Source organism: Protopterus annectens, chromosome 17.part0, assembly GCF_019279795.1.
Source record: "Protopterus annectens isolate FY-2018-M chromosome 17.part0, PAN1.0, whole genome shotgun sequence".
NCBI classification, from domain to species: domain Eukaryota; kingdom Metazoa; phylum Chordata; order Ceratodontiformes; family Protopteridae; genus Protopterus; species Protopterus annectens.
This window is the reverse complement of record NC_056751.1, coordinates 53,377,023-53,394,709: the sequence shown is the minus strand read 5'-3', so window position 1 is coordinate 53,394,709 and position 17,687 is coordinate 53,377,023. Positions and strand designations below refer to the sequence as shown.

General features: G+C 40.5%; 1 protein-coding gene across 1 annotated transcript in view; it reads right to left on the bottom strand.

Annotated features, from left to right (window-relative positions):
- Nucleotides 1-17,643, bottom strand: part of SMIM19 (small integral membrane protein 19) — a 232,065-nt gene extending 214,422 nt beyond the window's left edge. Inside the window, exon 1 of the mRNA XM_044059363.1 lies at nucleotides 17,424-17,643. The gene's annotated coding sequence lies outside the window, so the exon portion shown is untranslated. The remainder of the gene's footprint in view (nucleotides 1-17,423) is intronic.
- Between the last annotated feature and the right edge of the window lie 44 nt (nucleotides 17,644-17,687).

Here is a 17,687-nt window from a genome sequence, read left to right as displayed (position 1 = left end):
GTGAACTTAATACAGTTTGATTAAATTATATAAATGTAAATTTTCCTGGGTCACAAGTGATAAGATGAGGTTCCTTGCATCAACATTCCCTTTCCAGCATACTTTTTGATAACCTCTGCAGCAGAGGAACAGAAAACTACATTACTTTTCAAAGGAGAATTTAAAATATTTTTTTATCATCTGAGAGATTTTGAGAACACAGCCACAGGTCACATAAAAATAATACTCTAAACTTAAAGCATAGTAGTGTTTTTGTTCCAGTAGGCCACTCTGTGACAAATGCCTTTTATATTTTGTGTGAAAACTGCATGACCTATATAATGATGTTCCTGACAAGATATTTTTTAGGTTATGTTAATATCCTGACATTATTATTAACCAAACAGATAAATTTGGAGCTACTGCTGTTATGCACAAGCTCTGGTATGCGTGTGCTATGTTTGAATAACTTTAAGATGAATAAATCACTCAAAATACTTGTTCTCAATATCCAGAGCCCTGCATTTCCTCAATAACAGGATTATTTCATTGCAGAGCCCTTTTAATTCATCTACATCAGCATCATTATTTGGAACACGGCCAGTTGTAGCAAACGGGTCATAATTGAGGCTTAATATTGATGCCACATCCTTAAAGTTCATATTTCTTTCTTTCTCATGGGAGTGTACAGCAGAATATTTATAAATAACTGTCTTCCTCAGCGCTAGCTGACATCTTCTAAGCCACAAACTTGTTTCCTTGTTAACAAGTTGGCTTAGAGATTTCTGCATCTCTCCCATGGTATTCAGTAAAAGACGCAACATACTGGTATCAGAAGTTTCAGGCTTTGGATGTATGGAGTTTGTCTCTCACATTATCTCTTGCTGTATTGGCCATCGGGGAAGTGGAACCACAAGAAAAAAACAAAAAAAACAACCAACCACCAATCTGACAATGGTTAAGAAGACACAAAATATGTTGTAAACCACCTTGACTAACAGCGAAAGAAAAAGAACACTCATTAGAATTAGCATCTTCACTATTTTAATCTTCACTTTTGTCAAAGAACAATTAAATAAATCAATTAACAATTAAATGCACTCATTAACCTATTAACTATACAAAAACCCATAAAAAAACCCAGAATAAGTGTTTCATTATTTTTCTTTTTATTTATTTATAAAAAAAAAAAAAAAAAGTCTCCTCTCCTTCAAAAAACACAATGTTTACCATATCATTGAGCCCTGGGTATTGGTCCGTCCCCATTTTTATTTGCCACAATGTCTCCCTTTGTTTGAAATAATTTTTAAAATCCCCACCTCTATAATCTACCATACATTGTTCCAACTACTTGCTCTGTTAGACAAAAAAACACACACTTCTGGCAGAAGTAAATCTTCTCACTGGCTGGAAATAGACAGATCCTACCTCCCACCTCCCTCCCCTATAATCCAGACCTCTCAAGGTCTATTCTCATCCTCTTTCTAAATGCATTCAGCCACCTCATTAGTACCACAACCTCGCAACCCAACTCACCCAGCCACACTTCCTTTTATCTTTCTCTTCTATTTTAAGAAGAAAGAATCACTCACAAATCCCCAAGACCTTACTAGAAAACACAGACATGGATGCACTCTCTGGTATAGACAGCCTACTCATGGTTCATTCTACTCTGCAAAGACTTTTTTACCACACTTCTTCACATTTACAACCTCTGCTCAACTCAAAACACAGTGCCAAACATATGGAAAAGTGCTGTCATCAAAGCCTCAGCGACAGACTGCTTACCACTTTTGCCTCATCTTCTCTACACTTAAGAAAATACTTGAAAAACTAATTTGCAATCAACTGTCCACATACGCCCAACAGTACCATCTCCACACTCAAACAGCATGGATTTTGAGCTTGCCAGAGTACAATGACAGCACTATGGTCACTTACAGACGAGATTCTATCAATGCGGATTAAAGAAACCTTTCAAAAGCACTCATTGATCTCTGACCACCTCCTGCTGCTTCACTCCATCTAAGAAATCTGAGTTAGCTCCAACACAGTCACCTGGTTCCAGAATTTCTTAAACTGGTATTTCAGAGTCAAAATTGTCTCATCACTGCCACCTGCAGCATCCCTTACCAAAGGGGCACTCCAGGGCTCTAGTCGTCACACTGCTGTTTTCACTATTAAAAACCTTCCCAACACTCTTTACACAAATGACATGGTTATCCTTCAATTCATCATCATCATCATCATCATCATCATCTTCTTTCGGCTGTTCCCGTTAGGGGTCGCCACAGCAGATCACCTGTTTCCATTTCTTCCTGTCCTCTGCATCTTGCTCTGTCACACCAACCACCTGCATGTCCTCTCTCACCACATCCATAAACCTCATCTTAGACCTTCCACTTTTCCAGTTACCTGGTAGCTTCATCCTTAGCATCTTTTTCCCAATATACTCAGCATCCCTCCTCGGCACATGTCCAAACCAACGTAATCTTGCCTCTCTGGCTTTGTCTCCAAACCTTCCAACCTGGGCTGACCCACTAATATACTTATTCCTAATCCTGTCCACCCATGTCACACCCAGTGCAAATCTTAACATCTTTAACTCTGCCACATCCGGCTCAAACTCCTGCCTTTTTGTCAATGCCACCGTCTCCAACCCATATAACATAGCTGGTCTCACTACCCTCTTGGAGACCTTCCCTTTCACTCTTACAGGTACTAGTCTGTCACAAATCACTCCTGACACTCTTCTCCACCCACTCCATCCTGGCTGTACTCTCTTCTTCACCTCTCTTTTACACTCACAGTTACTCTGAACTATTGACCCCAAGTATTTAAACTCATCCACCTTCGCCACCTCTACTCCTTGCATCCTCACCATTCCTCTATCCTCCCTCTCATTCACACACATATATTCTGTCTTAGTCCTGCTGACCTTCATTCCTCTTCTCCCTAGAGCATATCTCCAGCTCTCCAGGGTCTCCTTCACCTGTTCCCTACTCTCACTACAGATCACAATGTCATCTGCAAACATCATAGTCCACGGGGACTCCTGTCTGATCCAGTCTGTCAACCTGTCCATCACCAGTGCAAATAAGAAAGGGCTCTGAGCTGATCCTTGATGTAACCCCACCTCCACCTTAAACGCATCCGTCACTTCCACCGCAGACCTCACCGCTGTCACACTACCCTCGTACATATCCTGTACCACTCCTACATACTTCTCCGACACTCCTGACTTCCTCATACAATACCACAACTCCTCTCTAGGCATCCTGTCATATGCTTTCTCTAAGTCTACAAAAACACAATGCAACTCCTTCTGACATTTTCTGTACTTCTCCATCAACGCTCTCAGAGCAAACATCGCATCTGTAGTGCTCTTTCCCGGCATGAAAGCATACTGCTGATCACTAATCATCACGTTCCTTCTTAACCTAGCTTCCACTACTCTTTCCCATAACTTCATGCTGTGACTGATCAATTTAATCCCTCTGTAGTTACTACAGCTCTGCACATCACCCTTATTCTTAAAAAACTGTACCAAAACACTTTCTCCATTCCTCAGGCATCCTATCTGGTTAAAAACTCCACTGCCATTTCACCTAAACACCTCCATGCTTCCACAGGTATGTCATCTGGGCCAACAGCCTTTCCATTTTTCATTCTCTTCATAGCTATCCTTACTTCCTCCTTGCTAATCCATTGTACTTCAAGATTCATTATCCCTACATCATCCAACCTGCTCTCCCTCTCATTCTCTTCATTCATCAACCCCTCAAAGTACTCTTTCCATCTCCTCAACACACTCTCCTCGCTTGTGAGTATGTTTCCCTCATTATCCTTTATCACCTTTACCTGCTGCACATCTTTCCTAGCTCGGTCCCTCTGTCTAGCCAAATCGGTACAGGTCCTTTTCTCCCTCCTTAGTGTCCAACCTTTCATACAACTCTTCATAAGCCTTATCCTTCGCCACCGCTCTCTTTGCCATGCACCTCATCTCCTTATAATCCTATCTACTTTCTTCATCTCTCTGACAATCCCACTTCTTCTTTGCCAACCTCTCTGTCTGTATACTCTCCTGTACTTCCTCATTCCACCACCATGTCTCCTTGTTGTCCTTCCTCTGCCCAGATGTGATACCAAGCACCTTTCTAGCAGTCTCCCTTACTAGCTCTGCTGTAGTTACCCAGCTATTTGGTAACTCTTCACTGCCACCCAGTGCCTGTCTTAACTCATCCCTGAACTCCACCTCACAATTAACCTTTTTCAATTTCCACCTTTTGATCCTTGGTGCTGCCCTCACACTCCTCCTCCTCTTCTTGATCACCAACGTCATCCTACAAACCACCATCCTATGCTGCCTAACTACACTTTCTCCTCAATCCAGTCCATCATATTCAGCTTTTCACACCCAGCTTCAATAGGACATCAGTTCTCCTATTTTTTGGCTAAACAACCATAAGCTACTTCTAAACTCCTCCAAAACAAAAAGTATATTGGGAACCACAGAAAAGCTGAAATCGTAAAATCTCAAAACTGCAGATCTCAGTGGTCCCCAAAAAGAAAAAAATGCCCTTTAAATACCTAGGCTTATAGCTGGATCAGACACTTATTCCATAACCACAATGAAAACACCAAGAAAAAAGTTCAACTCTTAATTCTGATCCTTGAAAACCTCTCCTTTTCTCTCCAGAGCAGCTAAAGCTGCATTAGGTAAAAGGAGTTGTTCTTGCTCAGCAACTGGTTCCCCCTCAATGTCAACACCTCTAAAACAAATTTCATCCACTCTAAAACCTGCCAGTTCATCCCCCCCCAGAGAACACCATTGCATCACCTTCTCTAGAGCTGAGCTACTTTTAGAATCTCTTCAAACTATTTCAAGCAGGTGCCTTCCAGCAAACTCCATAACAAATCCACCCCTTCAAAATCTCATTTCTTCAAAATGAATCCCTCACTCTAGACCCACCAAACTAAACTGCTCTATACCGACCACCCCTTCTCCCTTACTGTACTCTGACTATAGCAATCCCCCCCCCCCCAACTACCTGCAGGAAATTTCCCCTTTCCCCACTTTCACAGCACAACTCAAAAGACACCATCAAAAAAGTGACTGTAAGTGCTTTTTCACCATACACATCACTTAAACTTTTCCTCATTTACCTACATCACATTTAAATTCCATCCACTGTTTTCACCTGCTACATTTACTATTAAAATTAACCCACATTTGTTTTTCTCCTCTATTAATAATATTTTGCCTACTGGACTTTGTACCCACTCTGATTACTCGGTATTTATGAATGAGTACTGTTTTATTTTATGTGAATTTCTTCAGCTGAGCTGCGTCTGCTGTCACATGTCTCGTGTATTCAAATGAGACACTGAAGGAATGCATTCAAGACATTTATTGTACATAAACATACCAGAAGCTGTAACTAGAACATACACTTCGGACATCATATGCTTACTGACTTTTTACTTCTAAACACACTCACATGTGCATCTCCATTCAAGCTTACATTAACTGACTGACTGCAAAAAAATGGCACCGATTTTGCACATGCTCTCTGACTACAGTGGCTGACTAGGTACAATATACACACTGATCTACATCCTCTAAATTTGTTAGACATGCAAACGGGAGAACAGAGACATTTTTTGAGAGCTAGACATTATATTAACATTTTAACAAAAAACACAGAGTTCAAGTCCAAGTCGCTGTGCATTTTGGATTTGGTCTGGAAATTCAACCCGATCTAGTGACACAGAAATTCTGACTGGGTTTAGCAACAGGGACATGTCAGCTAGGATGTTGGCAATGTCTGTGGGTTTGGTGTATTTTTTGTCATTTTGGACTAATTCTGAGCATATCTGGGAATTCCCACCCAGGTTCCTTTGCTCTATCATGTAGTAGCTTCCTCCTTCTATTATATAGTTTGTTTATGGCTGGGGTCCACCAGACAGGACGTCTGCCTTTGGAGGACTGGGTCTTGGTTTTATTTGGGATTGCATGATCCATGCATTCCTGAAGGTGTCCATAGAATGAGTTTAATAAAGGATTCTGCAGTCTGGGCCGTATTCCACCTCGGTTTTGAGGAGTGTGAAATTTGCTTTAGAGAAGTTTTTCACTGTGGTTTTCTGGGCAGGGGGTGGGGTCAGGATGTGAATATCCAGCGAGATTAGTTTATGGTCTGATCTTACCAGTGAGGGATACACTTCTGGTCTGGAGCATAGAGTCCCCATGTTGGTGATGATCAGGTCCAGTATGTTTTCCCCTCTTGTGGGAGTGGTAACAAGTTGTTCCATAGCATTTGAGTTTATAAATTCTAGGAACCTTTGGGCTAGGGTGTTGGAGCTAGAGTAATGCTCCCAGTCTATGTTTGGGTAGTTGAAGTCGCCCAATATAATGGTGTTTGGAGAGACCTTCATATTTTCCAGTGTTCTCAGGAAGGCCAAGTGGGGTTCCTGGGTTTGGGAGGGTGGTCTGTAGCAGGCTATAAACTGGAAGGCAGTTTTACCCACTGTTAATTGCACATGGATAGTCTCTGATGCTTCGTGCTGTGCCACCAACCTGGAGGTGTGGGTATCTGTGATGAATAATGATACTCCCTCTCCTTTTGTGGTTCGGTCCAAGTTTTGGGGCCGAAAAGCATGGTAGTGCTGGGGTGCTCTCGGGAGCCTTGAACCAGGTTTCTGTTACTGCACAGATATCGATGTTCTCCATGCTAAGGAGAGTTTTGAGTGCGTGCATCTTGAGGTTTAGACTTCTGGAGTTGAGTAGCATTACTCAGTTTCTTATCCCTTGTGATACCTATGGAGGTGGGTTTGTCTTTTGAGCCTTGCCTAAAAAAAGCACTATGGGGGTAGCAAGAGCCTTTGCCAATATCCAAAAGCCCAGGGGTGACAGGTGCAAGCAGTCCCTAGCGAAGCATCGTGGCTTGTCGAGCATGTCATCCCAGGCTGACAGGCATTGTATCCCCTTTGAATGACACCAATACTTAAGCCAATTGTTGAAATTGATCCATCTTGTCTTCATATTGTGGCATCATTCTTGGTGAGGGTAAGATGCTACTCAAGATCAGGGTCATACCGGCCTGGGCTACATGCTCAGAGAGCTCCTCTATATCTCTTTTCATGTAGTCCAGGGAGGTACGTCTCGGGTCATTCACACCAGCATGGACAATGACTGAGTCATATTTCTACTTGCCTTGGAGTGACCTGACTGCTTGTGTTATGTGGCGGATCCTAGCGCCCGACAGGCAGCTCACCGTGACCTTCTCCTTGTTCAGCCTGGTGAGCGGGACGTCAGTGTGCCTGACGATAGAGTCACCTATTAAAAGTGTATCAGGTGTGTTGTTTAGCCTTAAGGGCCGTCACTGTTCGCAACACTGGCTTTGTGAGCTATGTGTTGCACGTGTTTTGTTTTGGGGTAGCGGTTGCTTGGGTGTCTGCTTTGGAGGTCTCTGCTGCTTAGGCAGATTTCTATTTAGAGCCTCCGAGTATGTTTTTGTGTGTTTATGTGTTTGGTTTGCTGTCGTGGTAGGTCTAAGTGAGACTGGAATTGTAGTGAGTGTGGTTTACTTCTCATCCTTACTGGTTACGCCAGTACTGAGTTGAGAGAGCTTAGCCTCCAGTTTGGCTATATGGTTGCATCTCTCACATGTGTTGGAATTTGTTGGGAGGAGGAGAGGGTTGTCTGTGTACATGAGGCAGTTGTAACATTGCCTCAAGATTCCCAGATTCACCAGCTGGACCGGAGAGGAGATTGACAACTGACCTTTGGACATGTTAGAATAGTATTGGGAATTCCTTTATAACTGAAAAAAAGGGCAAATGGGGAACAAGGTACTCGAGGGGAGTTTGTGAGGGTGTAGCGCTTTTAATTTTTTTGTGCTGACTTATATAATTGCTTTAGTGAGCAAGTGCCAGGTAACTTAAATACAATGTGTTACAGGTAACAAATGCAAAAACGACAAACAGTAACTTTCTTTCAAGTGAAACAAGGAAATAAGTACAGTAAGCAATGCAGATATCACTAGGGATCCACAGAAGCGCTGAAAAGCCGCGTTTTAGGTGGAATTAGCGTTTCAGGGAAATAACAAGCAAACAAACAACAAGCATACAAACAAAGCTAGATTCAGCAGGCCTGGGTCTAGTCTATGCTACAGCAAACAAGGTGTACCAATTTCAGTAAGAAGCAGTTCAAATATGCAGGCACTATAAGCCTTTAACCAGAAATTCCCAGCTCAGAAGGGCAGAGTCCAGCCTCTCCTCCCATAAGAGTGCAGACCATGAACCCAAAATAACTGGCCTGAAGCCCAAGTGCTTAAACCAGAATTAATACACTTTTAGAATAACAGACACTGAGCCCTCAATCAGCAGTTCCCAACTTAGAAGGATGTAAGCTACCTGTTCTGCCACTACAGTGCAGATCACAAACCTTCTTAATGTAAAACAACTGGTCTGAAGCCCAAGTGTTTAAACTAAAATGCTTAGAATGAGTTACACCAAGCAGTAATAAATATAATTGAGTATTTTTAAGATGACGCAAAAGCAAAACAAAAGTAAGAAGAAACACAAATACAGTAAAAGCAGATAAATTTTTTTTTTCACAACTGAACATCTTTAGGTAACAGAAGGTTGAAACTTGAGACAGCTTTTAAGAAAGAAATCTCAAAAGAACCAATGAGGTGCTTAGTCTAAGCTGTAGTCCAGGTGACCTCAGTCAGCCAATGACCTCAAACAATTCTCTCTCACTGAAATGCCTGATGGCTTTGGCTAAACCAAGATGTCCCTGAATATGTGCTCAGACACACAGCCTCCATAAACACTAGGCCCAAATACAAGCCTGAATATGGAAATGCTACAAATATCCCCACTACTTAGAACAAACTGCAGAAATGTTTCTCACAGCTGAAAAGCAGCAGTGAGCCTTTAAATGAAAGTTTTAAACAGCTTATGATGCAAGAGCTCGGTTCTTCACAAATATTCTTCACGATTCCCACTTGGCCATATCCTTTAGATGTCTGTATTCTCACAACTTCTTGTAGTAATGGTCTAAGGGATTTACTGGTCTTACCATAGTACAACTTTTATGACTGACATTTTCTCAAAAGTGGAGCTTTGACCACTCTGTTATTCTTTTCATTTGGTACTAACAATTGTTTACTGAACTGAAGAGTTGTTCTAGTCTATCTGGACATCAATCTGTGAGCAGGTGAACCAAGCAAGCTGTTCCGAGGAATGTTTCTGAGATTGAGTAAGTTAAGGAAAACATCAGTACCATCTCTTGTGGATTTCTCCAACAAATGTTCTGCACTCTGAACTGCATGTTCAGCTAACCCATTGGATTCTGGATACTCAAGATTGCCGGTAATGTGAACAAAGTCCCAAGATTCAGCAAATTTCTTGAACTGCTGACTTGTAAACTGTGCACCACTGTTAGACAGACATGGCTTTGTCTGGACTACCATGGACAGAAAAAGTTCTCTTCAATTCTGTAATGACCGTCTTGGACGTCAAATTAGGAAGTAGGTCAATTTCAAACCAATTTGAATAGGAGTCTAACACTAAGTAATGCTGATCATTCCATTCAAAAACATCTGTAGCAACCGTCGATCATGGTAATTCAGGAAGTAGTTCTTTTTGTTGATGCAGTTTGGTGCTGTTGCAAACTGAACATGCTAGGGTTTCCTTCTCTATATCTTTGGACATAGAAGGCCAAAATACAATGCCTCTTGTCCTTGATTTGGTTGAATCAGTAGCTGGGTGACCACAATGCAAAATTTTGATATATTCCTGTTGTAATATTTAAGAATTACCACTTTTGGACCTTTCATGATGATTCCATTATGTATCATGAGGTCATCTCTGTATGAAAAATAGTACTGAATGTCAAATGGTAAACTGGTGTGTTGGTCATCCTTGACTGATAATGTTTTTTAGCTTCTTGGAGAATTGGGTCTGAAGTTGCATGATTTAGTTCATCAAGCCGCGATGACAAATTTCTGACTTCCATGACTCCAAAGACTGCAGTTTCATTTTCATGCTGCTCTGTCATTTGTCTGGTGCACGTGACAAAGCATCAGCAAGGTACAAGTGTTTGCCCCTTTTGCAAACAATACTGAAATTACTTTTGCAATGTTAATATTTTGCATTGCAATTGCTGGGGCTGTATGCACTGGCTTTTTCAAAATTGTCACTAGTGGTTGATGATCAGTCTATTTGGATAGGTCTAGCATAAATATAACCAGTGAACTTTGAATATCCGAACACTACTGCCAAAAGTTCTCTTTCTATTCGTGCATAATGCATCTCTGTTTGGGTTAAGGTTCTTGACGCACAGGCTTCTGGTATGCCTTCTTGAAGGCAAGCTGCGCCAAGGCCATACTTTGAAGCATCACAAGAAAGTTACAGGTTTGTGAACATCATAACATCTCAATGTGGGTTGACTGGCAATTTTCTGCTTCAGAATATCAAATGCTCTTTGGTGTGGTTCTAACCAGGACCAGTTTACATTTTTGCATGCCAACTCACATAATGGTGCAGAAAGCTCACCAAGTTTGGGATGTACTTTCCTAAATAGTTGAACATACCTAGAAAACGTTTGTAAAGATGTGAAATTCTCTGGAACTGGCATTTCAAGAACTGCTGCTTGCTTAGACGGATCTGGTTGTAAGCCAGAATTGGTAAACAAAAGTCCCACATGAGTAACTTGTTTCAGTTTGAATTTACATTTCTGAGGATTCAGTTTGAGATTTACTTCATGTGCACGGTCTAGAACTTTCCTGAGATTTCTATCATGCTCATCTTCACCATTGCCCCTCAACAATAATATAGCCTACTATAATGGAACACATTTTTTCTAGTTATCCATGTACTATGTAACGCTGAAAGACTTCACTGGCAGAATTGATTCCAAATGACATTCTCAAAAATATGCACCTACCAAGTGGTACACTGAATATAGTGAACAATGAAGATCTGCGATCCAGCAAAATTTACCAAAAAGAGCTCTTTGCATCTAAGACTGAGAAAACTGTGGAATTTGACATGACAGCAGCTACCACTTCTACTGTACACATCAGATGATGAGGACACTTAAGTGCTTTAGTCTCTTGGATCAATACATATTCGAATACCATTTGAGCTTTTCTTATGAGGATCACAAAGGATACCCATTCAGTTGTTTTTTCTACTGGAGTAAGGACACTCAAATCCACCATTTTGTCTAGTTCTGTTTTTACTTTGCTGTAAATTGCTACTGGAATCTTCTGTGCTGGTCTCTCAACTGGACTTACTTCATGGTTTAACTTCATAGAATATGTGACTGGAAGTTTACCAAGCTAGTCTTTGAAAATATCAGCATATTCACTAAAAATACTCTGTTTAAAACTATCTTTGTCATTCATACTTATATGGTGAACCTCTTTATTAAATGAAATCGGTCTCATTCTCAAACTGTTCCAGCAGAATAGCATGAAAGAACTATGTGCTTTCTGTTTGAATATCTTCACAACCATAAGCAACTAGTTTTGCACACTTCACTGAATCAAATTTCTCACCAGCTTTTATCGATCACAGAGACATAGAAAGTTTGCTCACAGCTCTTGGAGTTTGCTACAGTCTCAATCTGATCTACTTGCTTCTTTGGATACTCTCTTAACACAAGTCTGTGGCACTTTAGACTTGCAAAGCCTTTTGAAAGGATTCCACTTTTTACATTTGTGACATTGCTGACCTAAAGCTAAACACTTTTCCCATTTCATTTCTCGACTGCCTCCACAATTGCAACAATTACAAGGAGGTTGGATGTGGCACTACCCTTCAGTTTATACTTCTTTTTCATCTTAACTTTCTGTTGCACACTATCAACATTCACACTAGCAGATACTGCAAACATGCTTTTCTCATTTGTGAGCATATTCATATGCTTTTCTATAATATCATGCATTTGACAAAGCTCTATGGCTTTGCTCAATGTTAATTCACTATCTCGAGGCAAAATCTCTCCCTGCATCATTATTAACACCACATACAAGACATTTTTTTATCAACTCCTCCCTTAGATGACCAAATCTGCATGTTTTTGCTTTATTTCTTAAGTTGGTAATGTATACTGCAACAGTTTCACCAGGCTTTTGAATTCTTGTGTAAAATCTGTGCCATTCCATTGTAATATTCATTTGAGGGTTACACATTTCTCTAAACTTATGTTTAGAGTATGCAGGGTCTTCCTGCATTTCTTCCTGTATCACAATATGCTGGTACTCCCCCTCCCCTGCATACATGGCAGGTGCATACACAAATGAACACTCTCACTCAGAGGCTTCTCAGCCAGCTAACTTGAGATGTATAAATGTTCTTGCATGTGCGTCTATTAGAAAAAGCAACCTGTATGAAAATATCATATTCTTGCTCAAATACTAACAGTGGTTTAGGTCTGTGAAATCCCATTGCCATAACAACAAATTGCGTTTAAACATAAATATAGGACTTGGTACATGTAATTACGCTCAAGTGCACAATTCTCTCTCCACAAATGTTTTATTTTAACACTGCAAATACCTTGAATACTCCAGACACTTTGAAAAAATCTTAGTTACTGCGAAAAAGTCATACAGTGAGAAAAAAAAAAAAAATCAGACATCACAGCCTTTTTAGACATTTTAAACACACCGGAGACATTTTAAACACACCGGAGATTATTTCAAACACTTTAATAATTATGCCACTATTTCAGACATTTTGAATAACTATAATTATTTCAAACACTTTGAATACTATGCCACATGTCTGCTGACTGAAAATCTTTTGAAACAAATTTAAGTACTTGTGACTAACCGCTGACCTGTTTGTGAGTTCGCTCCTGTACATTACTCCAATTCTAACTGAGCGCCTCATGGTTTGTGAGCTGCTTCAAGTTTGGATCCCATTCTGACACCATGTCGCACGTCTTGTGTATTCAAAGGAGACACTGAGGCGTGGAATGCGTTCATGTCGTTTAAATGTACATAAACGCATCAGGAGCTGTAACTGGAACATATACTTCAAACTTCATATGCTTACTGAATGACTTGTTACTTCTAACACTCTCACATGTGCATCCCCATTCAAACTTACTGACTGACTACACGAAATGGCACCGATATGACACATGCTCAGTAACTTATACGCACACGCTCTCAGACTAAGTGGATAACTAGGTACAATATACACACTGATCTACACCTGCAAATAGTCTACTCGATCAGTGTACTTCCTGGTAAACAAAAATTGTACCATGTACAAGTTATGCCTTATTTTGCACTTAATGAAGTAGAGACTTCACTAAAGATCTCCTTCCCTTTCCTTCTTTGCAACTTATACTGCACATTAAGTATTAACAGTCAAATGCCATAAATCTGCAGGGGAAAAAAAAAGCTTTGCACAGGTTCACTTCCACTTTCACTCAGGAGACATTTATACCCACAAGACGACAATATGCAGTTTAATTCTGTATGACCAACATTACATAGTAAAATTAATGAATAATTATGTTCTAGGATAACTTCATGGCTGCAACCGTTACTGACGTAAAGACTTCTATAACGGGTTTAATCATCCACCACTATGAAATTATAAACAAAACACATCTGAGTGTACATACCTGAGTGCGCGTGTAAAATAGATAAAAAATTTCATTTTCACTTCTGCAACCACTCTTCATCTCTTAGATGCGTGGCAATAATGCAAACATTTCACTGTCTTACAACAAAGCTACACACACACACACACACACACACACACACACACATTTGGGGTGGGGGATTAACTAACAGCTTTAATATCATCTGCATTTTATGAATTAGCTCCAGTTAACTGTTTTTATTATAATCTAAGCTGTGAGCATGAGTCACTGCAACACTGATTTCAGTTTACAATACTTGCTGCTAGTTTTAGAAGGTTCAGTTTAAGTCACCAAAAGCATATGTGGTGTCAGCCATGTCCTTTATGGAACCATGCCTTAAATGCGCAAACATCTAGCTGAGTGATGAAGCTGAACCTAAGACCACAGTTGCTCCCTACTGAACTACAAGACATAACTAACACTGTCCATCATACCTCTCAATGCAAGAAATCTGGACAAAGCCAGAAATATTGGCGACACAAAGGACCAATAGTGACAGATTTTAAATACTGCTCTTTCAAACTTAGAAAGATAACACGATAGGTTCATAGGTAGGTGCTAGACTATCTGCCCAAAGGCATTTATAAGCCTAGCCAGAATGTGTTGGCTTTCGCCACCCCCTTAGATTAGTTCCCTATGCCTCTGTCCAGCACAACCACTGAAGTGATCCCCGGGGTAAAGTGTCTGTTTCCCATCCATTCGTGAAGGTTTCTCGAAGAGTGTTAGCAAGGAGCTCTGCCTAATGTAGATTGGAATATTGTTCCAAAGCATAGGAAGTCTCTGGGATAGGAATTTATCCCTCCAGCACGTCCTATTTATTGTTGTGGTGAGGTTTAGATCCCTAGAGCCTGTGGCTCGAGGGGATAAGGTTTTCTTTAGGTGGAGCATGTCCATCAATTCTGGGCTGGACATGGCCTTGTATGTCAGGCAGAGATCACCTCTGAGTAGGCGGTATGCCACAGAGTACAGCTGGAGTTTCTTCAGTCGAGCTGCATATAGGGCATCTGAGGCCAGTGATCCTCTTGGTGAGGTACTTCTGTAGTCTTTCCAGCTGTTGCAGGTGTCTTGTACGGTACATCCCAAATGGGGCGTTGTACTCTAAGATGGGTCTGATGAGTAGAGGGACACAATGACCTCTTTTGATCTGGATGTGAACCCTTTTGTGATTAGGTGGGCCACATAGGATTTTCTAACCACATTGGCAATGCGATTATCAAAGGAGAGATTACTATTTACTTGGGTCTCCAGATCCCTCATTACGTCTTCCGTATTTAGGGGACTACCACCTATGTGGTAGTTTGTGGGTACTTTGTTTTCCAAAGGGGATGATTATGCACTTTTTGGCATTTAGCTTGAGGCCATGATTTTGACACCAGGTATCCGTCTCAGTGAGACCCTTTTGGACGATCAGTGTCAGCCGGAGAGTCAATTATAGCCCCTAGTTTGCAGTCATTTGCGAATTGGTCATCCATAGTCCTCCTGTGCTTGCCTGTACCTCAGAGAAGTATATTCCGAACAGGTGGGGTCCTAGGGCTGAGCCCTGGGGAACACAACTTGTAACCGGTTTAGAGTCAGATCTAGCTCCTGCAACTCTCAACATGGGGGTTCTGTCCGTGAGCCAGTTGGCAACCCATCTTGTGACGTAGGGATTTGTGTTCAGGCTGGTGAGCTTGTCTATAATACCAGAATGGGGAATGGTGTCAAAGGCCTTTGCAAGGTCTAGGTAGGCTGTATTTACCACCTTTCCCTTGTCTATAGCCTTGGTAACTGTCTCAACGTCCACCAGGTTTAGGAGGCATGATCTTCCCTTAAAGCCGAACTGGGTAGGGTCCAGTGTTTGGAGGTTCCCAATGTCTCTGTTAATGAGTTCCATGATGATGCACTCCATAGCCTTGCAAACCAAGCTAGTCAGGCTTTTAGGGCGATAGTTCCCGGGCAGTCTGTTGTGGCTCTACCTTTGTGGAGCAGAATAACCGTTGCTGTGCGCCACTCTATATGTAAGTAGCCTGTGGACAGGCTGAGTTTGAACAGTGTGTTTAGGTGAGGGGTTAGTTAGTCTTTGATGATGTGTATTATCTATTTTCTGAAGGATACGAAGTGTGAAACTCAAATGTCTGTCATTGGAATTATTTAGTCACTTCAATCCTCAATGATTTGCCAGAAAACTGCAAATTTTATGAGGAACTGAACAAAATTCTGGCCATTCTGCGAAAATCTGGACAGTTGAGAGCTATGTTAAATGTGCATACATGTTTTGTTTTAAAAGCAAATCTTTCGGCTTTTTCCCGGTTAGGGGTCGCCACAGTGGATCACCTGTTCACTCAGGATTGGCAGTGGAGTTTAAAGCAAATAAAAATTAAAAAAAAAATAAATAAAATAATCATTTACACAATTAGTAACAATCTGATGAAACTATGTACATAGCCCAAAACAAAGTTAAAAACATGTCTAATACAATTCATACTTTTCTCGTAAGCTTTGTAATTTTTCCCAAGCTAATAATTTGTCACACTCATTCGCATAGTGTTTCGTTATTCTACACTGATTTTGCTAAACAGATAAATTCATTATTGAATGAGAGAGTAGTCTTCGTTTCCCAGTTTTTTTGTAATGCCTTTTCAGCGATATTGTAGTTGAGAGCATCACCAGTTCGTTTGGTGCAGAAGTGGGCATATTTAATTTGCTCGTGCATACATGATATGAAAATATTAAATGTACACAAACAGTTAATACAGTATCGCCCAGTAAAGCTGTTCTTAGTAAAAGATCGTGCCAATGATACTGAGGAAGAGTCGGCTGTGACATCTGCACAAAAAAAAAAAAAGCGTCCCTTTAGACATTAATTGGGACAGTGAACCAATGCATTCCGACTCTGACAAGAACTATAATGCTACACGTTAAAAAGCCTGATGACGGTTTCGTTTCTTCACCGATTATAGTATATATTTTTAGGGCAATAAAACTTGTCAATTACAGATGTTGGTAAACAGTTTACAGTTATATTTACTGTCATATTACAATGTCAAGTACACTTTTTCTTCGGTTGTACATTCGGAGGGAATGCATATTCATGAACGACATATCAGGGGGGTGGGTTTTAGGCGGGGCTTGCTACTGCGCATCTGGTGAGGCCATCAACTACAATATCGCCGATTTTTCTAGCAAGTGGTAAAATAATCCAAATTAGAGGTATTCGTACATAGATGCATACCTCTCAAGTGTACCTCATTACGAGGAACGTACCTCATTTGGGGTCTTAAAAAGTTCATGTTCCTCGAAGTTCCTCAAAGTTCCACATTGAAAGAGTATGTCACACATTCAGTGTTAGGAATTTTTTTAAGTGAAATCCACGGTAAATAGAAATTAATCATATTAATTCATTAAAGGATCTTCTTTATAAGTAAAATCAGCATATTTTAACCATTCTATGACCTTCCTAGTTGAAGTTGTTAATAAGCCATTAGTATGTGTTCCACATTATGAAGGGGAGTGTTCCTCATTTTGGAGATGGAAGGTTTGACAGCTATGCATAGATGCTTTTCAACGAAAACGGCAGAGAAGCTACATAACGCGGACACTAGGAATACATTTTTTTGTGTTATAAATTTAACAGAATTTTAATTATTTCCATTTTAAAAAGTAAAAATGTGAGCCTTTTCTCTACGGTCAATATACATGTCTACTTTGCTTACCTAATAACATCTTACTATGGCCGAAAAGGAACCAATTGAACCAGTCCATTAAAACAAAATTAACACAATACCCTTACCATAGGAGGCGTTTTTATTCCAAGACGAAATCGGATATCGGAACTACAACTACTGCTTTAAGCCGTCAGTCCAATGCATTGAACACATTTTTGATTAATAAAGTTGTTTATCTATTTTCACGTTCTACAGACGCATCATCCGAAACTTAAGAGCAGAAGTAATCACTAAGCGCCATCTATCTTCAAGTAGCTTCATTACTCTAACGCCTTCCCACCATTCACTGTTTGGTAGTTTTTAAAAGTCACATGGGGTGGACCGTTTCA